Here is a 21,465-nt window from a genome sequence, read left to right as displayed (position 1 = left end):
AAAATCCTTTGGTTACCACATTACAGTAACTCAGAACATTAAAAAATTACTTTTGGGCAGGGATCTCAATCTCTCTCATTTCACCAGAAGCTAAATTCCAATGTAACTCAAGGGAATGAAATGTGCCCAAACCAAAACCAAGGGTGTGGTATCAAGACATTTGGTTCTCTGGATAAGTTTTTGTTTCTGTCCTCCAAATATGTTAACATTGGCTGGAAGAACAAAAAAACAACAGATTCCAATCAATAGGTTGTGGGGGATCTTCTTTTGTCATAAAGAAAACTTTAATTTGGGCAATTAAACCTGTATCCTTTTTGGAGGAGATTTTTTTTTTTACCTCCACCCCAAGTGTAAAATTCAGTTGGTTTCCTTGTGATATTTTGGGTGTGGGTGTGTCCTTGGTGCTTTTTGGGTACAGAAAAACACACCCTGTAAATGGTAAATTGCTGAAATTTGTTACCGCTGTGCAGGTAACAATGTCTTAGAAAGACTATGCTACAGGCCTACTTATGTGTAAATTCTGCAACAAAAAGTATATGGGGTGTATTTAGAACCCCAAAGGTCTGGATTAGGTCAATAGTATGGCAGGCTTTAAAAAATGCAGATTCCCATGATATCCAAGGAAACCATGCAGGCTCTTTCCATTTGCCTGCCAGTAGCTGGGGTGGGGGCTTGCAGGCTTATTATGGGGTAGGAACTTCCCATACATGCTAATCTTTTGCAATGTCCACATGACATTGTTAGCATCAAAATGCCAGTTTCATACTCCCACAATTTAATCTGGAGTTATATTTTCTGGGGGAAATGGGAACAGTTAAAAACAACTGTTATCAAGAACCAGTTTATGGTATCTCAATGACCTGCTTATAATATTTAGCCCCCGGGGAGAATGACCGCTCCCCACATAAAACGGGGGGCGCCCTTTGTGGGGACGCGTGCAGCCCTGGATCTGGAGTGGCCCCATCAGCATAGGCTTTGCCTTCCCTCAGGTGGGATACCTGGAGGTCCCCGCCTACCCCAGTGAGTTGTCCAATCCCACCTGGGGGAAGCGTTGCCAGGGAAACCAGGCCAGGTAGGGGGAGGGATTACCTGCCCACACAATAGAGGGTGGATCTTAATTGTTAATCCTCACTTGGCTCCAGAGCTTCTCCCACCCTACCCACCCTCAGTTAATGCCTTCTTTTGCAGGTTATCTTTTCTTCATAGGTTTTGCAGGTTAACCTGTCTCCACAGGTATGCGGGCGCTGCCACTATAAGGTCGCTGTTAAAGGGCCGGAAAGGAATTTCCCTGCATTGGCAGGTTTCGCCTTTCCCGTAGCAAAACGTCACAACTTTGGCGGTATCAGGCCTTGGGCGGAATCCTTTAGTCCATCTTCCTCTTTGCGGCGGCGATACCAGGGTTCCCCGTTAAAGGGGTTTTTGAAGGGAGGCTTTGGCCGTACGCCGAAAGGTCGTCATTGCTCTCCCCTGCGGCGGCGTAACGGGGGCGGCTATCTCTGCTTGAACATATGTTCTCCAGAGCCGGCCCATCCCCCCCCCCCACACTGGATAACCCTGATGCTCCCTAGGTCCCCGGCTGGGGACTAGGGAGGGAGAACGCCCAATGCCTGAGCCAAGGTCTACCCACATTTGAAATTTAATAAAGTTGTGGCCAATTTAATCCCATAGCACGTTGTCTAGAGTCGTTATTCCACATGACGGGGGGGACCACTCGGGATCTGGGGACTCCGCCTGTCCACGCAATCATTCTACATCCTCTGGATCATCCATCTCCTTTATTCTTGCGTCCTGAAACACAGAACATTTTCTCTTCCTTCAACAAAATCTTCTTCTGTAGATAGACTTAATCCACTCTCTCTCTCTTTCATTCTGCTGCCAAACTTGGCCCCACTACAAAACAACATCATTGCCAACAAGATTCTTTAATGGAGTGCAGAAGAGGAACCAAGACCACAACAAAGGAAGACAACAGTTGCCTCTACTTGCTTGCCTTGCCCTCCAAAGGGCATATAAACATTGTGGAAAGCCCCCATATTACCATCCTATCTTCAGCATCAGGAATGAGGAACCTGTGGACTCCGAATGTTATGGGACTACAATACTCATCATCCCTGATTGGCTGGGCTGATGGGAGTTGAAGTTCAACAACAGCTGGAGGGCCATAGGTTCCTCATCCCTGCTCAGCACAGAGCACCACCATCAGTAGACTTGAAGACTCAAGTTCTGTTCTGTGCAATAGCCCTGTAAGGAAAATATTCCTTACAGATACCTTCCCCCCATCCCCAAATAGAAGAATATTACCTCTGACACAAGCAGAGAGCAGGAGGGATCAAGGACCTCCCTTCTTGATGTGCTCAAAGGATGATAAGTATGTTGTCAGGCAAGCATTAGCCATGCTACATTAAAGGAGAAGGCAAAATCCCTCCAGGGTCACCAGCCAAGTGTTCTATGCACTTAATGCTTAAATAAACACCTCTCTTGAAGTTGTAAGCTAGCAGCATTCCAAGCTCTTCCAAACAAACTATAGGCAGTAAAAGAAGAATGCGGTGCCAGCAATTCTGAGCAGCAATGTAGTATCTAGTACCAATATAGAAAAAGAGACTGCTCAGTTGCCACTGCCATGGAATAATAGAATCATAGAATCTTAGAGTTGGAAGGTACCCCATCTAGTCCAACCCCTTGCAATGCAGGAATCTCAGCCAAAGCATGCATGACAGATGTCCATCCAACCTCTGTTTAAAAACCTCCAAGGAAGGAGAGTCTACCACCTCTCATGGGAGTCTGTTTCACTGCTGAACAGCTCTTATTGCCAGAAAGTTTCCTCCCGAATGTTTAGTCAGAATCTCCTTTCTTGCAACTTGAAGCCATTGATTCGAGTCCTATCCTCTGGAGCAGGAGAAAACTAGCTGTTGACTCATGTTAACCTTGTGGTCCACTAAGAGCCACTAAATCCTTTTCACATGTACTACTAGCAAACTAGGTGTCCCCCATCTTATATTTGTGCAGCTGGTTCTTCCTGCCTAAGTGCTGAACCTTACATTTGTCTTTATTGAAATTCACTTTGTTAGCTTATGCCCAGTTCTCCAATCTGGAAATGTCATTTTGAATTCTGATTCTATTTTCTGCGGAATTAGCTGCCCCTTCCACTTTGGTGTCATCTGCAAATTTGATGATCATCCCCTCAATTCCTTCATCCAAGTCATTTATAAAGACGTTGAACAACAATGGGCCCAGGACAGAATCCTGTGGCACCCCACTTGCCACTTTCCCCCAGGATGATAAGGAACCATTAACTCTTAGTGTTCCGTCAGTCAACCAGCTACAAAACCACCTAACAGTTAGCTTGTTCAACCCACATTTTACCAGCTTCCTCGTGGGAATATCATGGGGAGACTTACTGAAATCAAGATGCACTATTTCCACAGCACTTGCCTGATCCACCAAGTTTGTAATTCCATAAAAAAAAAGAAAAAAAGAAATCAGATTGGTCTGGCATGACTTATTTTTGAGAAACCCATACTGGATCTTAATAATCACAGCTTCCTTTTCTAAATGCTCACAAACCAACTGTTGAAATATTTGTTCTATGGCCTTCCCTGGTATCACTGTCAAGCTCACCAGTCAGTAGTTACCTGGGTAACTACCCCCTTTTTGAAGATTAGGACAACGTTTGCCTGCCTCCAGTCTATAGGGACCTCACCTGTTCTCCTCTCCAAGAATTCTCAAAGATAATAGACAAAGGCTCTGAAATTGCGTTTGCAAGCTCCTTTAGTATCCTTGAATGCAGCTCATCAGGTCCTGGAGATCTGAATTCATTTAAAGTAGCTAGGTGTTCCCTTACTACCTCTTTTCCTATCTTGGGCTGCAGCTCCCTCCTTACATCATTTATTCTGTTATCACCCACAAAATTACAGAATAGTAGCAACCTAACTCACAGGGCTAAGAACACAATTTTGAGTGTAACGTAATTGTTAAAATAATCAGATAGATCTCCTGATGCATAATAAGATCCACTTGGGAGAGCTCAGAAAATAGCAGTGCATGGCAGAAAACAGTAAGAAGTTGGCGGCAGTGACTAACATCATCAGTTGGCAATCACTGGCATCATTTCCTCTTGGTATATAATCCCTCTTTGCAAATGGTTAAATTCTTTGCCACAGTGACTCCATAGTGCAGCTTTCCTCAAGACTAAGAAATCGTTTTCTGTTCCACCTTGTATTCAATGCATGCAACGCTGTTTATTTTCTGCTGCAGTTCGTCTTCCACCAAGAACTCTATTGTTCTTCTTGTCCACTGTGGCAAAATTACACAACTTGCACAATTACTTAAGGTATATTGCCATTATGCTATTCTTCCCCTTTCATTTCAGTGCAAAGGAAATGCACTGCAAATTGGTGGGGGGCATAATCAATGACATATCATTTGTGGACTGAAAGCAATAATAGGAAATACTGACTGTATTAGCTGGATTCATTTCCATTCCTAATATGGGACGAATAAGCAAACATCCACAATTTCTGCTCCCATTTCTGTTTTTGCTGGAATTCTGTGACATTCCTAATTATAAACCTTGACTACAGAAGTACTGTGGCTCAGTCTCCCCCATTTTATTTGCTGATTCAGAGGCTCTAAGTAGAAAATACTTTTTATTTTCCCCCTCCTCTGCTTTTCAAAATATTTTCACTTTCCTTCTTCTAAAATCCTATGTGCTTTGCCTGTCCTAGAATTGCCAGTTTCTTTCATCCATCCTCTCTGCTTACATTACATCCACTTTTCCTTCCTATGGCAGCTTCACTCTCTTCTCTATTTATGCTTTTTTTAAACTACTTATGGAGCTGCTATTGTTCAACCTAAATGCTTCTGCATGGCCAGTGGGTGGACTGTAGTGATGAGGCCCATGTGAAGGTGGACTGGAAGTGAGGCCCACCCCAAACTTTGAGAAACAGTGCTCTAACCATTTTGGAAAAGTGATACATCATCTCTATCACACCACCATTATTTGCTGATCCTGATTCAAAATATATATTCAGAATGAAAATTGCTGATTGGTTCCCTAGTGAGTTAACATTCTTAAGGTGCAATCCTAAACATGCTAATTCCCACTGAAAATAGGATATTTATGACTACATAAACATATATATAAATGCAGTGCTTATTTCCATTTTTGGGACTCCCTGCCACAGGAACCCCACCCCCAATCCTTCTACTTCCTTAAAGCCACTTTCTCCTGAAGTGAGTCATTAGATGTGTATGGATTTGGGTCAGGATTCAAGACAGCAAGGGCATGGGTTTAGTTGCTTCAAGATATGCATGGAATAAACATCTTGGTGTGGAGGGATGGAAGAAGGTAAACTGCTACTTCTTATTGCCTAATATGTGTTATGAATGAGATTTGCACCCATTGCCTGTGCAACATTCTCTATGCACAACCTCACAGAACAGCTGTTCTGTGAGCCATTCTGCACAGATTACAAAATTATGCATACGATAATGCAAATATTGTTAAACAAGCACACACCCACACCCACAGCTGTACAAACTGCTATTCTCCCTTCCTGCCTGACAATATGTTGCCATGCTATAAAAGCCCTAATGCCCATTTTCAACGATTAGCTGTACATCAGCATTACCACCGCAAATCCACAAGTTTCACATCAAGCATTAAATGGGATGAATATTGATCTGCTAAAGAGGATTTATTTATTTCTAGCTCTATCCAAAGATCAACTGCTAGCAGCTTTTGGTGGATCTGTTGAGCTCTCACGGCACAAAGCTACTGCATACATGACACTGGACTTGACATTTCAGTTCTGGAAGAAAACCAAACAGTAAATTCAGTGCAATAATCCTAGATAAATGAGATGATCACTGGGAAAGCTGAGATAGTTAAGTGGTCTATCAGAGAAGTCCAAAGGAAGGTATTGAACAGTTGCTACACAGTAACCTTTCTCATGTCAATATGGCTGAAGACCATCATATACATCAGATGTTAATACAATCACATAATCTCATCACCAAAGCTGGCGTCTTCTGCTTATCTTTAAGCATGGCATAATTGTTCTGAGAACATAATAAACATGTGCCGGAAAACATATGCTTTATTACCCATTTGTATACCAAGCAAGGGATTGTAAGACCATTCCTTCTCAAGCAATGCCTCATATATGCAATATTCAAATCACGCCCCTGCCCCAAGACCTGAGACACCTGTTTCATTCTACAAACGGGACTTTAGAATTTATACAAGTTAATACATTTTAAGAGGTTAATTTGCCAGTAAGATTTTGTCCTTCCATTTGGGTTGATACGAGATGCTACACGTCAGCACTGGAAACAATTTCCTACTGCATTGCATCGCGCAATTGCCACCAATTGCTGCCTCTCCGCCCCTCCCCACACCCTATGCTATTTAAAATGCCCATATTAATGATAAGACTGCTCTGATTGTCTTTCACACAACAGAATGAGATATTAGAACCCGAACGAGGAAGCGAGCTGTCCCAGAGGCTAATAATGTTGTCCTGTTCCACTGCTAAATTATTCATATTTATTTTATTGCGCACTCTTATTAATCTTTGCTAATTCTCTGATTAATTATGAGACAATGTCAATGAGAGAATATGAAAAAAGAAACAAAGAAAATGAAGCATGTAAATGAATATTTTGCATGCTTTTCATTTGAGCTCTTTATCACAAAGCAGACTCTTCTCTCCACCTTTTTGTAAACACACACACACGAACCTACAACAATCTATCCTTCCAATTTTGAGGATGGTTCTGAACCTTGAAAAACGATTCCTTGTTTTGACTACCTGAATGTCCTTGCTACAGGTAGCACTTAGTTTAATTAGGTTTTATCCGTAGGCTGGAGTATCTAGTTTGCCAAGGAAATGTACTGCTTTTGTTAAGTTCTGTAGTGTCAATGGAAAAAGACTGGTGTAAACATCTGACTACAATAGAACTCCTTTTTATAAAGGCAACTAGCCATTCCCCCCCCCCCTGCCTGGATGAAATTTCATGCCATGAGCTGTACATTAATGATGATCAAATGCAATCTTGGTCATATTCAGATGCTCTTAGGATTTTACATTATACAGGGTAGCAGGAACTTCAGTTTACTCAATTGTGGATGCAGACACACAGCCTCAACAACGTGGCTACAGCTAGCCACCAAAATGCAGCTTAATCCATGATGTCATTTATAAAACATAAAGAAGAGGCCAACGTTATATTGCCAATGGTGGCCAAGTCAATGCTCCTGGGGATCCCACAACAAGGGTGTGAGGGCAAAGTATATGTACTCGGACCAACTAAACCATTTCAAACTTATTAGCCCAGTTGGGTGGTCCATTGGCAAGATAACCATTACGTACCCACAATTTCAACTAATTTCAATGGGACATATGTATGTAATTTTCTGCTGGATCTCAGCTATAGAAATAATGACTGCAGAATTCCACCAAGAACCAGATTCTCTCTCAGTCTTTGTGTAACTTGTTCCCAAGCAGATGTATGGGGAATCACATCCAACTGCAATAACAGTTTAGTGCAAGGCACACCACCACCTTTCTATTTTCCACAAGCCAAATGCCCTTACAAATAAACTGTAAATTCACTGCAAATGAATAGGTAATATATCAACAAAAATGGGTTGCATCTAGGAAAACATCCTTGGCAAACAAAGCTAGTGTCACAGAGCAGTTAAGACACAGCATAAATGGTAAACCAGCATATTCACTGTGCATTTTTAATTTAGCCAAAGCCTTGCTGATAACTTACTTTAGGCAAACTACTATCTCTGATTTCTAATTTGGGAATAATAATGCTGGCATATATTACAGAGTTGCTGGAAAGATTGCTGAGGTGTGTACAGGATGTACCTAGAGCAATAAAATAAAATAAATGCTTCATCCTGTGAGGAAGACAGAGTCTTGCTTTTTGCATATGAGAGCTGTATTTTCAGTGAATAGGTGGGGAATAGAGTACAGATATTAGTTTCACTTACAAATAGTGTGCATGATCCAGTTACCATTATGGGCTTTGAATGACGAGTGAAAAGCACAATTAATTTGGGCTGGATTATGCCTGTTGTGATTAGCCTTATGCAAAACCTGGGAATGATGTTGCAAATGCTAGTTTAGCTGCACGCAAACAAGCCCTTGCAAAGCTGAGTTATGTTTCCCATGAAAGCAAATAGGTAATATTTAGCATGCTCCTTTTAAGGCACAATGCTTTCACTTAACAATAACTCCTTTCTTCAGAAACACTTCAGAACAGATGCCACTCAGAAACAGATTGTGCGGCTTGTGGCTTGAATAACGTAGCAACAATTCAGATGTTAAGAGACTCTGCCTTTGACCTTCCATCAGTCCTTTGTACACCCCATAACCACTTTTACCTGCACAAAATACAGGTCTCGTTTTGTCTTTTCATTAGTTTCAGAACAGATCAAGGCTATTTGTGCAAAGCCACCCTCCCTTACCTGGAGCTGACGCTCCCCCCCCCCCCCACCAGAATTGTTTGCTCTTAAAATCAATGCGAGGAATGAGACGGGGATAGCAAAGAAGAAGAATTTGGTAGCTGGCTTGCTTCTGCATAAAAGACAGCAATTTCTATGTGGAACAAGAACACCAACTCCTGCCCATTAGGCATTGCTGGCATAAAAATAAAAATAGTGATAGCTATTCCCAGAACACAACAAACAGATACTGTGAGCAAAGGCCAATTATTGCAGCCTTTGCTTCAACCAAATCATTACATCAATTAGCAGGACAGGCTTGGATGCCCAAGTAGGGGCAGCGTGACTTGACTGCGTATTGCATTTCTTTGTCAGCCTTGTGTGCAATAGGATTTCTTAGAAAGACAACTAGGACTCATTTCCACTTTGTTGCCTGTATACATAGACAAAAATAGGAGCATAGGAAGCAGTCTTATAGCGACAGGCCATTGGTGCATTTAGCTCAGTATTGTCTTCACTGATTGGCAGTGGCTCTTCAGGATTTTAGGTGGGGAATCTCCTTGTCATACCTGGAGAGGCTGGGGATTGAATCTGGGATGTTCTGCATGCAAAACAGATGCTCTACCACTGAACTACAGTCCACAGTATTTAGTGTTTGAATTTATTATTCAGACAGTACCGTCAATATACATGACAGGTTATGTTAGACAACATCCCTACCTCCCCCCCCCCCCAAATGCAGGGCCTTGCCACTGAGGAACTTAAATTCTGTTGTTGTTGTTGTTGTTGTTGTTGTTGTTGTTACTACACACCCGTCACTAGCAGGTCCTGGGGAGGGGAAGGAAGGGAATAAAGTCACCCCCCCTTTCTGCGTGCTCCTTTTTTTCTTCCAAGGCTTTTAACTCATTTTGATGTATAAATGGCAGCCTTGTCTCCAAGTCAGTGAATCCACGGAATCTGAAATCTCTTACTAAACAGCCATCTGTCTCAGTCTGACCCTTTTGTTAAACAGAGCCCTGGTACAAGCCACTGCAAGCCGCACAAAACCCACATGATGACCAGACCCCCTTTCCCCCAAGTCAGAAAGGCTCCCGGTACCCAAACCTCACCAAAGTCCCGGCAACACAAAAGTGATGCAATAAACCTCTCTAACAGTAGCTGATTTGTATGCAACAGTGGCAGCAAGGGTAACTCTTCGGCAAACCTGAATCTCATATATAATGCATAGCAGTTAATAAATCATAGACAAATCAGGTGGCTTAGGGCCAACAATACCCAAATAGTAATGGAGAGAGGGGAAAGATTTATAGAGAGGCAGACTCTGTCTGGATTTTGCTTTAAAGAGGCTTGCAACAGTGGACTGGAAGACCTTACTGTGGTTTTGCTCTGGACATCTGTGTCCTGCTGACTCATTCCATCCCTTTCCTCTTTTATACTCTCTCACTTACCTCCACAATGTGCGGCCTCTTTTCCATCAGAAATCATCTCCAGTGACCTTCCTGTGCTCTTGTCTTGCAAATGCAGAAGAAAAGCCAGTGAGAGGGTTGAGAGATTTTCTCCAGGAATGTCTCACAGCCACATCTGTAACTAGGAAGCCAAATCTCTAGATTGTTGCACAGTATATACACAATAAGGAATCAGAAACTTATCTCAACGTTGTGTGTGTGTGTGTGTGTGTGTGTGTGTGTGAGAGAGAGAGAGAGAGAGAGAGAGTTTGTGTTTCTTTCCATGTCCAAATTAGTTTAAGCATCCTTCCTTTCACTGACTCAAAATCTTTGCTGACCAGCTGAGAAATTATTTTACCTCTATGCTCACAGAGGAACAGATTTCAGTTTTATTTTGTGCACTAAGACTCAAATCCTCCTTGTGGTTCTCATAAAGAGAACTGCCTAAAAAGGATATTAGGATTTATTTATTTTTTAATGTGGATCTAAAAGGAGAACATTGCACTGAAACTATGCACACTTGGGAGAGTGTTTCTGGCATAAATGTGACTCAGAAAATGTGTCAGGTTATAATTAAGAGGAACTAATACTTTTCTATAAGCATGTCCTCTGAATGTTTTCAGTGCTGAATAATGTTTGTTTAGGCTAAACAAATTAGTTTTGATATATACACAAATTGAGCTACAAAACTGAAAGAATTTATTGTTGCACCAATAAGTTGGCAATATCAATTTCATTCAAATTATGCAATAAAATACTATTCATTGTTTCATATCATCTTTGTGATCAGAGCTTTCAGAAATGACCATAGTTTTGACCAACACTGTAATAGTCCTGCAAAAACTCCAGATTTTTTTTTTAAAAAAAATAAAAAACCCTACAGGATTTTGGTAAGGATTATTGCACATAACAATGCATATGAAGAGTCAGGAAAGCACCAAAAGACTTTATAAAAGTTAAGGGTATAATCCAATATATGCTTACAAGGGAGTAAATGTTAGTGAGACATACCATGAAGCAAATATACAGTACATTAGATTTGGCTGCAAATATGATTGCAATTGTTGTTTTTGCCATTATTAATAATAGCAATATTCCAATAATCCAAAAAGCCAGCCCTTCTCTTTTTTATTTCTTATAAATACAAAGAGTGATATCTAATGTTAGTTATACTCAGAGTATATCCATTGAGATCAATGAACTTAGGTTCACTGATTTTAATGGCTCTACAGTGAATAGGACTTAGTTGGGTATCACTCAAAAGCATTAGTGTGAGGACATTGCATACATACATACATACTGTACATACATTCATACCCAATTCAGCCAAAATAAGCCCCCTTTAGTCACTCATATTTCAACAAATGCTTAACTTTTCTGCTGAAATCAGTGGCACTTTATTGGTGGAAATGAATAATTTTACCTGGATCATTCTTAAGACTTTTAAAAATACATCATTGCTACAAATGAAATGTGACAGCAATCTAAATGACGATGACAACAACAAAGGTATCACTACTGCTAATTGTTAAGATTGTTCCAAACACTTCAGTGTTCTTTCTATTGCGCTTTAAAAGGAAATGTGCCATGGTTCTAAATGCTTATACGCTGATACCGGCGGTTGAAATAAAATTTGCTTCCAAGTAGGAATACTTAGGAATGGGATGGCTGTGGGGTGTTGAAGGGGAACAAGGCTGTATTCCTGATGCACAGCCCAATTAAGCCAAAGTACTTAGACTTAAGGCCGTTCGGCTCAGCTTAATCCAAGCACTTTGTTTTAACTGGGAAGTGGATCGGGGAGTAAATATGATTAGTTTAGAAGGGGTTCCTGCAGATTAAAATCAAGCCATTTATGTAACAGAAGAAGTCCAAGGAGTAAATATTTTGAGGCGACATTCCTTTGTCTTTTTCAAGCCTGTTTTGCTTTGTGTTGTCTCTGTGAGCAATGAAGATCTGCCGCATACACAAAAGTTTACTTTCAAAGTGTGTGAATGCAAGAAATGAGAACCAGATATATTACAGATATCTTCCTAATGCCCCAGATCTTTAGGTGAATTAATCATCTTAGTTTTCATTTTATTTTTTCCCACTTCAAATGTATGGTGTTATTGCTTCTTTTACAAGTTTTTACTTTTTAAAGAATCTATAATCCTGGGGGGGGGGGGGAATCACACACAGCCTGAGCAAATTATTTACAAAATGGTCTTTTCCCTGTTCATATGCGCTCTAAGTGCATATGATTATTCAATGTACAAGCACCTAGTTTATGAATGCCTATCTATAGGGATTGTAAACATAATGCTGGAAAGCACAATCAAACAGTGCAGCACGACATGCATTTAAAATGAACATGTGCATGTGTGCGCACAGACAAGCACATCAGGTCCAAAACTGCCGTGACACATTGTTCTCTCAGTTTATTGAGCTCATGTAAAACAAAGTAACCAGAGTATATTCTCTTAACCTCATACTGTCCTGTTCCTTGAGTACATTTTGTTGGGAAGCAAAGCTGTGTTGGTATCAGGATCACAGAGGGGAACTTGAACACTAGATGGCAGCTCTTGCTTGTTAAATGGCTATTGCCTTCTCTCTATTGTTACCTTCACCTACTTCCATCTACTATTTGCTGGATCAGAGGAAAGCACCAGCCCTTGCTGAACAAGGCCAGGTAGAAATAGGAGCTGCCCTGATCTTATATCTACCATCCTACAAAAAGAGGATGTCTAAATAATTGTTTTGAATTGGCTTCATTCCTTCTTCTTCTTTTTGTTATAAACTGTTTTTCCTTACTGTCACTTGAAATATGCCTAAGCGGTAAACACGTCGTGCAAAGCAATATTATATTTATACTTAGCTTGTCTAGATAATTTCACTCATCTTAAAACAAACCAAGTACATTATATAGCATAAAATACTGAAAAGTTTTTTTGTTTTTGTTTTTAAAATAAATAAATTTAAATGTTGCATTTCTGAGTAATATAATCCTACACAGGATTGTATCACAGACACAAATTAAAGTCAGTTTTTAATTGTACCACATACACAAATTAAAGTTATTTTTTTTTTAAAGATCTTAAGTAATGAGAAGCAGCTTTTAGGTGCCTGGTGTGGTGATTTTGCTATCAGCATAATAATATAAGGAAACAAAAAAGCGTTGCATTCAGTGGTGTCTTTGCCTTAGCAGAAACCACTTCTGATTTTTGCTGAACCCACCCACCATTCACCCACTTAAGCCTCACTCCCCAGCCCTGAGGGTCGAGGATTACTCTGGAACAGAAAGCAATGTGGGGCAGAGGGCTAGACGATGCAGGAGCTTTCAGTAGAAACTGGGTGTCCAGACTTCCACCCATGGAAGTGCTTTCTGTTAAGGCAAATTCACCACTGGATACAAGCCTATGAGACTGACCATCCTGCTCTCAAAGCACCAATGCCTGCAGGAGCCCTAGCAAAGCTTAAACAAATGAAGTGCATCGAGGCTCTCCTCTCCCGACTCGTAAACTGGGTTTTTAGTGCTTTAGAATATTTTATTGGCCAACCGAGTTTGTTTCATTGTTTGTGCTGAGATTAACGTAGAAGTAAAATGGGGTTTTAACATTTTATTGTGTTTTCATTAAGATAACTATATAACGCAGTGCTGATGAAATGGTAGTTTATGAATTATGAAATGATATTTAAGCAGTGCTTTAAATCTCATTTATTTGGCATTTGGTTGGAATAGGTCCAGAGGAATTACACTTGTGAACAAGCAAATCAAGTTCTTTAGTGAGCAAAAGGGAAGTTTGCTTAAGCCCACAGTTTGACGGATTCATGTATGGAGCAGCTAGCTTATTTCTCACCACTCGGGAGCTTCCCCCCACACATTAATTTTAACAAGAAATAGCATTATTGTGAAAAAAGCCACCTGTCCTAATATTATCAATATTCTCAGTAGTACGTTAATAATTAAAGAGGAGCAGTGTGGTGTGGTGGCTGGAATAGAGCTGGGAAGACCCAGGTTCAAAACTCAGACAGAAACCTTACTAGGTGACTCTCTCATCCTAGCCTACTTCACATTGTATGAATAAAATGGTGGGGAGCGAGGGAGGACTATGTATGCTGCCTTAAACTAATTGGGGGAAAGCAATAATAACAGTAATTATAATGGTAACAAATTACATAGTCACGTCAGAAAACACATACACACATGGAAACAGATGGAAAACACTGTACAGAAATTGAAATGACACGGGAACTGCTCACAGGTTGACAATCTAAAGAAAAAGAAACAAAAAGAAGTTGGATGGTAGTACTGGAAGAGAAAGGCAGGACCGGCTCTAACATGAGGCAGAGTGAGGCAACTGCATCAGACAGCAAATATCGAGGGGCAGAAAGTGGAGAGAATTCTGAACATGTGCCATGCAGTCTGTCCTGCATCCATTAAACTCAACCATTGCCGTTGGGATGCAATGGAGAATGTTGAGATAACAGTCAATGCTCTGCTGGGCTTTTGTACATGGAATGGAATGGGACTTTTCTTTCAGGCAGCAAAACCTCTTGGGCCAGCCCTGCATAAAATCATAGAACTGTAGAGTTGGAAGGGACCAAAAGGATCATGTAGTCCAACCGCCTGCACTGCAGGAATATGCAGCTGGCCCATTAGGGAATCGAAGCCACAACCTTGGCCTTATCAGCACCATGCTCTAACCCAGGCATAGGGAAACTCTATCCCTCCAGATGTTTGGGACTACAATTCCCATCATTCCTGACCACCGGTCCTGTTAGCTAGAGATGATGGGAATTGTAGTCCGAAACATCTGGAGGGCCAGAGTTTGCCTATGTCTGCTCTAACCAACTGAGCTCCTGTGAGAAGTGAGTTGTTAACCCACTATCTAGTTCAGATGAAAATATAACAGAGCAAAAGATACACCAGGAGGCTTAGTTGGGTCAGAATTGAGTATACACTTCCAGAGTTAATGCTAAATACATTAATTCTTGTAAATGAGCCAACATGGATGCTAGAGGGTCATGAAAATTTGTGTCCCAGGTTTTTTAGACTCTTCTACCCATGTACTATTTGGAACCAAAGACCAGTGGCGTAGCGTGGGTTGTCAGCACCCGGGGCAAGGCAAGTAATTTGCGCCCCCTAACCCGTGGATTTGCGCCCCCTAACCCATGGATTTGCGCCCCTAACCCTAACCCCCAGATGTTGCGCCCGGTGCGGCCGGCCCCCCCTGCACCCCCCATGCTACGCCACTGCCAAAGACTCCTGAAGGCACACATAGTAACAGTTGGGAGGTGCAAATGCTTTTCCCTGCAAAATTATGGATTTTTTTTCATGGTTCATCATAATTTCATAGACTCATAGAATTGTAGAGTTGGAAGGGACCACAAGGGTCATCTAGTCCAACCCCCTCAAAGCAGGAATCTTTTCTTCAAACCCACAACCCTGAGATTACAAGTTTCATGCTCTGCCGACTACTTTCCTGTGAAAAGATGGGAAATGGAAGCATCTAATGCTTCGAATTAAGGCTGCTTTCAAAAAGCAGAATGTTATTCATACCATACACTTGAGCAGTGAAAATAAATGTTCCTTGCATTGATATTTAAAAAATTAGACAAGGAAATGTTATTCCAGAATTTGTAGTTCCTTGGTTGCATTTCATAAGGAACAGGTCTGTTGGCAGGCTCTAAGAATGTACTGTCTGTGCTGTGTCTAGCTGTGTGGTTTGCCTCTGTAGCTATATGACTTAGTATTCCACTGCCAATCACTTTTAAGCAGAAGAAAGATAATGTTCTAGCTCTTATTCCAGTGAGAGCAGATGAAAAGAGGAGAAGTTTTATGCTAATACAATGTGAGTAAATGGGCATAATGTCTACAGTAGTGCTCCTCAGTGCAAGTGTGACTTTAAACCCTTAAACAGACCTTATTTGTGTGGGAAAGATTTGTGTCATATAGCTAGGGATACACAAATCTGTCAATTTCGGTTTCTCTCAGTTTCTCATTTTTCCAATCTTAAATTCAGTTCTCCACATTTTTTTAACTCAATTTTATTAAAGGTTTTCAACATATATTACAATAAAACCCCCAAAAAGCTAATATTTAAAGAGAGCAAGATAATTCTGCACATTCCCGCAACAGTTTGATATATATATATTTAAAAAGGCATAGTGAAAATTCATCAGAATTTTAGGGCGAATTTCTCCTGTATGCAATTTTGTCTAAAATACACATTTTTGCAGAGTACATTTCTCCAAATTTAATGCATTTTTTTAAAAAAAATATTTTCACTGTTGTATGCATTTCTATGTACACTTCACATTAGTAAAGGCAGTTTTGTTACATGCTATTTGGCCGGAGAACCACATTTCAAAATTCAGAGAAGTGTGCATTTCAAAGGAATGGTTGGTTAAGTTTCTGTTCATGCAGTATTTCAGAAAATGTGAATTGCATAGGTTCACATTTAAATAAAATGGAACTGAATTCCCACCCCCAATGCCTGCACAGAGCCTTTCTTGAAAGTAGGATGAAGCCTGACCCCTGCTGGCCACACCTCCCGTGGTGTGTGTTTGTTGGCCATATGATTCCATGAGCATATGTGTACATGTGCGTGTTGCTAGCGTTACACTGCATGACCTCCACAGCTCGCTCAGGTATTCATTCAGTACACAAAAGGGTTAGAGTGAAACCCACTGATGTGTCTGGCCACAGCCTCTTTCTTTGCAAATCTCATTTTGTTTATTTTAATTAGGCTACTGCATTATTTTAATTGGACTACTGCAATGCGCTCTACGTGGGGCTACCTTTGAAGGTGACCCGGAAACTGCAATTAATCCAGAATGCGGCAGCTAGACTGGTGACTGGGAGTGGCTGCCGGGACCACATAACACCGGTCCTGAGAGATCTGCATTGGCTCCCAGTACGTTTCCGAGCTCCCAGTACGTTTCTGAGCACAATTCAAAGTGTTGGTGCTGACATTTAAAGCCCTAAACGGCCTAGGTCCTGTATACCTGAAGGAGTGTCTCCACCCCCATCGTGCAGCCCGGATGCTGAGATCCAGCACCGAGGGCCTTCTGGCGGTTCCCTCATTGCGAGAAGGGAGGTTACAGGGAACCAGACAGAGGGCCTTCTCGGTTGTGGCGCCCGCCCTGTGGAACGCCCTCCCTTCAGATGTGAAGGAAATAAGCAGCTATCTTCTTCTTAAAAGACATCTGAAGGCAGCCCTGTTTAGGGAAGTTTTTAATATTTCATGCTGTATTGTTTTTAACACTTGATTGGAAGCCGCCCAGAGTGGCTGGGGAAACTCAGCCAGATGGGCGGGGTATAAATAAATTATTATTATTATTATTATTATTATTATTATTATTATTACTGGCACCTATAACTCAACCATCGCTTTACATGATAACATCCTAATACATGGGTCAGCAAACTTTTTCAGCAGGGGGCTGGTCCACTGTCCCTCAGACCTTGTGGGGCCCGGACTATATTTTGAAGGGGGAAAAATGAACGAATTCCTATGCCCCACAAATAACCCAGAGATGCATTTTAAATAAAAGGACACATTCTACTCATGTAAAAACACACTAATTCCCAGAACATCCACTCAAGGAAGGGTGGTCCTGAAAAAGGGGTGTGGTCTGAGGAAAGTCTGGTGGGCCAGATGGGAAGGCTTAGGAGGCTACATTTGGCCTGAGGTTCTCCCTTTTCCCTTTATTTATTTTATTATTTATTTCATAAAATCCATATACCTCTTGACTGTAGAAAAAATCCTCAAAGTGGTCTTACATGTACACCAAGAAACAGCACTCCTTCAACAGAACATTTATTGTAGGAACAATTGCATGTAGTGCAGAACTTAGCATCACGGTCCTCTGAAGATGCACCCTAGAGCACTAAAGTCAGTGGGGCTAACCTGGAGCAAATGATCTGAAGGTTGCACCCTAGAGATAGGGGGGAGGGAATGGAAAAGGGGAAAATCCCAGCCTTGAATGCTTCCAAGCACCAATTTTGTTTAATCTGGTGCTTAACACATTATGTGCTAATGATACATTGGTCAAAGCCAAGTATGAATAAAAGCTTAGTCAGGATAAAATGTAGAAACTTCTCAGAGAGCAATGATTTTTCCCCCTTGCTACGATTCATAAAAAGAAAGACAAAGAAAGACTTTGTGTGAAATCCAGTATTGTACTTCTAAATGCTTTAAAGCTGTGCTCTGTGTCTGTCTGGCCATTGAATGTGTAAATTCTTTTAGACAGCAGGACCTAAGTCGTGGTATCTGCCTTCCAATAGTTTCTCTGAATCCCCAGAGTAGTTGGGAAAACCCAACCAGATGGGTGTGGTCTAAATAAATTATTATTATTATTATTATTATTATTATTATTATTATTATTATTATTATTAATCTCTACCAGATAACAGAGCTCTACCCATAAGACATCTTCTTCCAGTGCCACAGCCTCAGAGAGTGCTCACGGAAATCAGCATTATACAGATGTCCTTTCAAGAGATAAAATCTGCAGCTTAATTGATTAATGCATTAAATTAAAATGCATCTGCATATTTTTAGAAAGCCCAATATAGGTGAATCTTTGAGAGTATTGAGAAAAAAGAGGAGTGCAAAACCTGGCAATTTAATACTCCATAAGAGCTGCTATTCAGGTTGTTTTGAGCATTTTTCTTTCTCATTCCCTATCACAATGAGACAACAGAACCACCGCAGCTTTTTAACAAATAAGCAAGTCTTCTCTTTGGTCTCAGCTGCCATGGTTCACATTTGCTCTCACTGATTAACCCATTTGATTGACCAACCAATTCATTGATTAAGGCTTACAGCTCCAATATGGATTACAGATAAAAATTGCTTTCCCCAATGAATCCTAACTGCTTCCGGGTGGAAATTCACGTGGAGAGTGTAATGCAGGGGTGGGAAACCTATTTCAGCCTGTGGACCACATGTTCATTAAACTCTTAATCTCAGGGTTGTGGGTTTGAGCCCCAAAAGATTCCTATACCGCAGGGGGTTGGACTAGATGACCCTCGTGGTCCCTTGCAACTCTTCTGTGATTCTGTGTTGGCAACTTATGGGGGCCACATGCCAGGGCGGATGGGGGCGCGTGAAGGCAAAGTGGGTAGCTCAACAAATGTGACCCTTACTTTTGTTCAAGCCTCAGAACATGTACAGTGGTACCTCAGGTTACAGACGCTTCAGGTTACAGACTCCACTAATCTGGAAGTAGTACCTCAGGTTGAGAACAGAAATCACGCAGCAGTGACGCAGCAGCAGCAGGAGGCCCCATTAGCTAAAGTGGTACCTCAGGTTAAGAACAGTTTCAGGTTAAGAACCCTCCAGAACGAATTAAGTTCTTAACCTGAGGTACCACTGTAAAAGTTTTTATCTTCATTCATTCATTCATTCATTCATTCATTTTATTTTTACGTCACTTTTCCACAAAGAAAGGATAATCAATGCGGTTTCCCTCACATGCATAGCTTCATTAATGTGTAACCCTGAGATTTTACTTTGGAGATTACTTTGGAGGTCTTTGGGGAGCAGAAAAGCCTGATGCTGTCTGGGTGACTTTGGCTCTTCATCCCTCCCTCTATCCTGTCACATGGATATTGTTGTGAAGATAAAATGGTTGGTGCTGGGGAAGCCTCTGAGCTCCTTGGAGGAAGGGCAGATACAAAGGCAACACGAATAACAATCAATATTGTCCTGAAGCCTTTGTGTTCAATGTCCAAGTGACTTTCTCGCTTCAAATTGCAACAAAAACGCCAGCCCAACATCATATACTTGTGTTCGCAAGTCAGGAACTCAGCTTGTAAACCGAGTCGCCAACTGTAACCATTGGTGCAATCTTATATTTGTTTTACTTAAGCCACAGTTTATTGGTTCAAATGCTAGAATTTCACACAGGCCTGCCAAGTCTACGATCTCTAAATGATGGTGTCCTTTAAACAGTGAGATGCCTGTGTGTTCAAAACATACAACGCTACTCACTCAAGGACTGGAATCAATGAAACTGGAGACGGGCTGCATAACCATTCGTTCAAATAAGTAACGTTTCTAAGATTACAGCTATTAGAATGGGGCACAAGCCAGCCACAATTAAGCACTGCTAAGTCTCGAATCAATGGGACAGAATTATGCATGTACTTAATTCTTCCATTAAAACCAATAGGTGCAATCCAGCCAAACATGAGCATCTTTAAACCCCATTGATTTGTATTGTGGCATAAAGCATGCGCTTAAATCACTTCCATTTCAGTCAATGGGAATTAAAAGTAGGGCTGAGCTGCAACCAATTACCCTCTTCTGTGTCAATTTTTGTTTGTGCTGAAAAGTGCCTCCTATTTTGAGGAGTTTGGGGCACTTGCAAAAATGTTTTATGCCAGTACTGTTCTTCTTGGTGCCGTCTCCTTTGGCTTTGCCCTCACTGCCCATGGCCTCATTTACCTACACTGCCATTTAATTTTATTGACTGCAGTGGACGACATGCTTTTTGTCAATAATACCATGGTGCTACATTTGATGTGATGGCTCCTAAACAGCATTAATCTAACCGGTTGCAGTGATCAGTGTAAACAGGACTATGCACATACAAGGCTGAGGGCAGTGAGGAGGGCAAAGAAGGAAGTAAGAAACAGCAGCAGTCAAAGAAACAAGCAGTACTGAAAATGCAATATAGCAGAAAATGTGCTACCTTCAAAGCAAGTATCAAAACCAGAGAACATTCTGTTCAGTTCTTTTTAATGGGAGCTTAATTTTGGCTGGATTATGCCCCTAGTAATTTTTAAGTGATTTAATTTGCTAGGATTGTGCCTATGGCCATACTGTCTTCATTTAAACTTATGGCAATGTTCACTGTAAGTAGCGGAGAGAGAGAGAAGTCTTATAAATATTGAGAACAGTGACAAAGATCATTCAGCTGAGTTACTTTTCATCTTGATTGTTTTATCAGTTTTATTGTTTTCTGTGCCACTAGCTTGCCTTTCATTGTCCTCAACATATCTGCATCAATTCATAATATCTAAACATGGGTTTACCTGTCAAGGAGGGCTGAGCCCACACAGATCGCAACCTGTGGGTTCAAACATGAATGACTAAATGGATAATAGGCTGAGCCTGTTTGCCGCAGAACAGATGCCTGCACACGATGATGGCATCATCAGCCTACTCCGAGCAGGTATGGGGCCATTACTGGTAATTACAGTTAATCATCCACAATAGTCTTTACCAAGATACAGATCAACTCTGAGCACTGGCCTAACAGGATCTAATGAGTGTAATGGAGGATGAAGAAAGCCTGATTAAACCTGTGAAACACTGAATGACCTGAACAGATGATGCATTGTAATTCCTCCTTCCCTCACCCTCTCCACAACCCATCGCTCAGTTAAATCAGTGTTGGTTATCTGGAAAATTAGTCACACAGCAAAGAGTGCATTTTGTGTTGAATGCAAAGGGATTCAAATTCCCTGCACTACCACAAGAAATGTCTTAATTTTGAATACAGAAGCAGATATGCAGTTACAAAGCTGTGCTCGCGAAAGAAGCAAAATCAGTAACACAGAAAGAGTCA

This window comes from Podarcis cretensis (assembly GCF_951804945.1).
Source record: "Podarcis cretensis genome assembly, chromosome: 9".
NCBI lineage: Eukaryota > Metazoa > Chordata > Lepidosauria > Squamata > Lacertidae > Podarcis > Podarcis cretensis.
Note: the sequence above shows the minus strand (reverse complement) of the source record.